This window comes from Petaurus breviceps, unplaced genomic scaffold (assembly GCF_028583685.1).
Source record: "Petaurus breviceps papuanus isolate PSGF00001 unplaced genomic scaffold, PetGlider_PUasm1.0 47, whole genome shotgun sequence".
NCBI classification, from domain to species: domain Eukaryota; kingdom Metazoa; phylum Chordata; class Mammalia; order Diprotodontia; family Petauridae; genus Petaurus; species Petaurus breviceps.
In genome coordinates this window covers 6,284,629-6,290,413 of record NW_027186349.1, presented here as the reverse complement: position 1 = coordinate 6,290,413, position 5,785 = coordinate 6,284,629, and positions in this window count along the sequence as shown.

Below are 5,785 nucleotides of genomic sequence, written 5' to 3'. Positions count from 1 at the left end.
TATATATGTATATATATATATATATACACACACACATACATACATACATATATATCTATATATATAGTATGTATGTATGTGTGTATATATACATATATATATATATATATACATATTTAACCTTTTATTTTAAAACTTGGATTTCCAGATTCTAAACCTTCCTCCCTCATCACCCACCCTTACTGGAAGACAAGAAATTAAATAAAGGTTGTACATGTATAACTAAGCAAAACATTTCCATAGTGGATATATTATGAAAGACTGACTATATTTCCCTCCATCCTATCCCACCCCCCACTTGTTCTATTTTCTACTTTGATCCTGTCCCTTTTCAAAAGTGTTTGCTTCTAACTACCCTTCCCTCCCAACTTGCCCTCCCCTCAATCATCCCCCCTCTCATCTTCTTCCCCCCTACTCTCCTGTATGGTGAGATACCCTATTTAGGGTGTATGTCATTCCCTCCCTAAGCCAAATTCAATGAGAGTAAGGTTGACCCAGTCCCTTTTGCTTTCCTGTTCTTCTCCTCCCTTGTAACAATTTTCCCTTGCCTCTTCTCTATGAGATAATTTACCCCATTCTGTCTCTCCCCATCTCCTCTCATTATATTCCTCTCTCACCTCTCAATTTTACCTTTTAAGTGTCATCTCTTCCTATTCAACTGATACTGTGCCTTCTCTATATGTGTACCTGTACACATATACACACACACTTACATGTGTATTCATATGTCCATATGCCATCCTATATAGACATATATATGACTGTATACATACATACAAATGTATACTTACATAGATATATAAATACATACATACATACATATATATATATATACATACATACACACATTTATATTCCCTTCAACTCTTCTCATACTGAGAAAAGTTTCATAAGTTACAATGACCATTTTTTCATGTAGGAATGTAAATAGTTCAACTTTGATAAGTTCATTATGATTTCTTTTACCTGTTTACCTTCTCATGCTTCTCTTGCTTCTTGTATCAGAATGTCAAATTTTCTGTTTAACTCTGGTTTTTTCTTAAAGAATGCTTGAAAGTCCTCTATTTCACTGAATGACAATATTTTCTCTTGTAACATTATACTCAGTTTTGCTGGATAGGTGATTCTTGGTTTTAATTCTAGCTCCTTTGACCTCCAGAATATCATATTCCAAGCCCTTTGATCCCTCAGTGTAGAAGCTGCCAGATCCTGTGTTATCCTTATTGTGTTTTCACAGTATTTAAATTATTGCTCCTTGGCTGCTTGTAATATTTTCTCCTTGATCTGGGAATTCTGGAACCAGGCTATAATATTCCTAGGAGTTTTCTTTTTGGGATCTTTTTCAGGAGGTAATCAGTGAATTCTTCCAACCTCCATTTTGCCCTCTAGTTCTAAAATATCAGAGCAATTTTCCTTGTGAATTTCTTGAAGGATGATTTCTAGGTTCTTTTTTGATCATGGGTTTCAGGTAGTCCAATAATTTTTAAATTATCTCTCCTGGATCTATTTTCCAGGCCAGTGGTTTTTCCAGTGAGATATTTCACATTGCCTTCTGTTTTTTTTTTTCCTTTGTTTGGATCTGTTTAATAGTATCTAGATTTCTCATAAAATCACTAGCTTCCACTTGTTCCTCTCTAATTCTGAAGGAGTTTTTCTCTTCAGTGAACTTTTGAAATTCTTTTTCCATATAGCAATTTCAGCTTTTTAAAGCATTCTTTTCCTCATTTGCTTTTTTGAGCCTCTTTTGCCATTTGATTTAGTCTATTTTTAAGGTGTTATTTTCTTCAGTCAGGTTGTTGACTTGATTTTCATGATTTCTTTGCATCATACTAATTTCTCTTCCCAATTTTTCCTCCACTTCTATTATTTGGTTTTCAAAATCTTTCTTAAGCTCCTCTATGGCCTGTAAGCAGTTCTTATTTTTTCTTGAAAGTTTTTGGTGTAGGAGTTCTGACTTTGTTGTCTTCCTCCTGTTCCATGCTTTGATCCTTTTCATACCCAAAACAGGCATGTAATGTTTGACTTCTGCCCTTGCTTTGCTTCCTCTGCTTGCTCATGTTGGCACTCGATTACTTGACTTTTGAGATTTTTACCACAGTGGAACTCTGCTTCCAGAGGGGAGAACTTTGTCCTAAATAGCTGGCGTTTTTGCAGCTGCCATAGCTATTAGTTGGGTGCCCTCTATGAAGCCTCCACAGGTTCTGGCACCTGGTCACACACCCCAGGACTTCCATCCTAGACAGTGATCCATATCCACGCTGGTTAAATCAAGAGTGATTACCCCACAGGATGGTCACTTGCTCCCCTTATGATCTGTAGGCCAGGAGCTCAGAATCAGCCATGGGCAGTGGCTGTATGGGCTGCTGTGCCTCAGCTGCTTCTCCTTCCAGGGTTAAAGGCCAGACTGCACTCCTGGACCCCCTGTTCCCACAAAGTCCACACTGACCTCTAACTTTATCATTAGCATTCATGGGTTGATAAAACTGGAAACCACCACAGCTGCTGGTGATCCACTCTCCCAAAATCCTTCCAGCTGCCAGCTGGTTGGGGTGCCCTGAGGCCCAAACCACAGGCTCACACAGGGCTGGGGTCTGCTCCCAGCATGCTGCAATGGACCCTTCTGTCGACCTGCTGTGCTGCCTTCAGTGGAAGGTTTGTTTCTCTCTTTCACTTTGTGGATTCTGTATCCCTGAAGTTTGTTTAGAGTCATTTTTTTTATAGATATTTGAGATGGTTATGGAGGGAGCATATGGAGTTTTTCTGCTTCTATGCCACCATCTTGGCTCCCATGAACATAATTTCTAAAGGGAAATAGATCCATGACAATTCAACATTCATTTTAAATCATGAAAGAGTAACCCATAGTATATGGTGGAACTCAATATTTTTTAATGGCATAAACAATAGGGAGGACTACAGTTTTTTTTTTCTGAGACATATATTTGAGATAGAGCTAATTAATTTCTAAGACTTGTGAGCTATTATAAAAAATACTTCAAAGATTTGTGACTTCTTCAATGTGGGTCCTAACCCAACAGACAAAGTATGTCAATGTGGAAGAGAGGAGTTAATGCATTCACTTTGAAATGAGACTCATAGAAAATAGACACAGTCTGTCACCAAAACCTTTTTTGAGTCTTATTTAGCTTCATAGTACTATTTTGTCTTTTTTTTTTGCTATCCTAATGTCACAGATGTCAAGGCTGTATTGGTATAAATGCCAAGCATCTCAATATGATTTTGACTATCAAAAAATTCTGAAAACTATTAGGCTTTTCTGACATACTCTTGATTACTTTCTGATATAGTGTCCCCTTTTGCCCTTGGGCCAACAAAAATAGGTTCAATTTATATAAATCATAGACATTTGTCATATTAGGTGTTGCTGATCATGTAGTTCAAAACCCATGAGGAAATTAAATTCCAAATAGTTTTATGTAGCTTTCTCAATGCCATAAAGTAAAAGAAGGAGGTAATATTTTTTGTTGTTGCTGTTGTTTTGATTTGGGGTGGTAGTGATAGTTGTTGGTAGGAAATGAGTTGTGGTGATGATTAAGGACATAGAAATTCTTGTTGATTGTTTAAAGTAATGCTTACTAGTTCTTAGCCCACATTTTTTTTTCTCTAAAACACTTCAAGATTAAAAAAAAAGTTTATGAGTATGACTAGTTGAAATCCTTTGACAATTTGAGCAGAGCAACAGAAGAATTAATCATATGAAACAATCTATTCATTTTAATTAAATTTACATGGCTGGAGACAAAGGTATATTCTCATTGTTGATATAATTTGAATAATTTAAATTATAATAATGATTTAAATATAAATAAACATAAATAGTCACTAAGGGCTTTCAAACAGAAAAGTATGTTCCCATGTGTATTCCCACAAGTTCTACTTTATTGACTTCTAAATGTACTCAACTTTGAAAATGAAATAAGAGTATACAAACATTTGAGCTATATTTTAGGTTATTCTAACACAGATGAACAAATATCTGATAAAATAACATCATGGAACTAATTAGGAAAATATGGAAAGATTTAAAAATGTATGCTCCTCCACATATATATTTCCTTAGCAAAAGTTTTTTTACATGAATGAGCTAAATAATTGCCTCAATTTTCTTGTTCTTTTGTTGATCTCTACAATCTGTTCAATGAACAAGAGAAATGAAGTGATTTTCAGAGACTTCTCCAATATAAATACTATTTCTATAAAATCAAAACAAGCAATGCCATTTTGTATGCATGAAAAGTCAGGTTGTTTCTATTTATTCAACATAGATTGAAGAACTAAATAATCAAATAAATTGTTCCTCTCTGCCACTCCTAAAAATTATTTCTTTTTCTCTACAATTCCATCACTCTATTTTACCTGGACTGGAACTTCAAGGGCTACTAATAGACGAAATCCTTCTGTTATTGGCATGTACCTTTGGTCTATTCTGTCTGTGAAATGGACTGGTTCAACTCTCCTTATCATTCCCTGGAGGGATAGGAAAATCTCAAGAATAAAATTCTGAAGATGCAAAGAGAAACTATTCCAATGATAAACAAAAGCAGAAGCTGTGCACAGTGATAGATTTGAATGTATAGGGAACTCATTACCAACTTACATCTTAAAGACAAGAAGTATAATAGAACATAGGTAGGTAATGAGAGATGTATGAAAAATATGCCATGGTACTATAAGAGCACTATCAATAATGTTAATGCTCTAAATGCCATGATGCTGGCTATGAATACTAAAATATATATTTGTTTGTTTTATTTTGGCATATTGTGAGGGGGTAAAAAATATCAAATAAATTCTAGTTTATGATGTATGGGGTGATATTAATGAATGACAGAGGATAAATCAACACAACTATTGGTTTGGTTCTGTTTACTCTTTCCAGGATGATCTTTGATCTATTTTGCAATGTTAACCACATCTAGATTATCCCTAATTTCAGGGGGGCAAGGACAAAACCTGAACAGGAATTAAAACAGATCCCTATTTTCCTCCTTATTTTCTGAACAACTGAAACCAAGGAAATGGCAAATTTCTGCAAGTCATTCAGTGGTCTTTAGTATAATTCTAGCCTTGCAGCTTCCTGAATTATTAATCCTATGAAATTATTTATATTCTGAAATAAAGCTAATGAAGATGCATATTTTTGTTGAATAAGATGAGGGATTTAAATGCAAAGAAATTAGAATGTTAGATTCCAAGCTACTGCTTCTGTGCATTTCTTCCACACTTGTGCTTTAGTTCTGTGAGAGCAATAAAATATGACAATGTGAGAATAATCTGCTGTGATGCTTAACCACTCAAATCAACACATGGTAGAACATAGTACAAAGGACCACAAGTTATAGTTCAAGAGGGAAGAAGCAATTAAATTCATTTGTTTTATATTCTTCTAAATTGGCTATAAAATTAGGAAGTTGAGAAAGGGTTAGAGGGAAAGTTTTATTTGAATTAATTAAAATTATAGTAGGGGTTTAGGATGAGACTGGTGATGTCTGCCTGCAAGAGAATGAAGGGAATTATGGTAATTTATATTACTAACTGAAGAGAGTGAAGATGGTATAGTAAAATAATAAAAAAAAGAATGATTTGATCATTCAGTTAATCTGTTGACAAGATCAATCATTGCATTTGAGAAAAGTGTGATATAATGTAATGTATGCAATCAACTTTCACTTAAAAAGAAACAAAACTTTAAACCTATGCTCATGGAATTTCCTAAATGTTGCTTAAAGTTTATGAACTTGGGTTCTAGTAAACTATGTCAGGA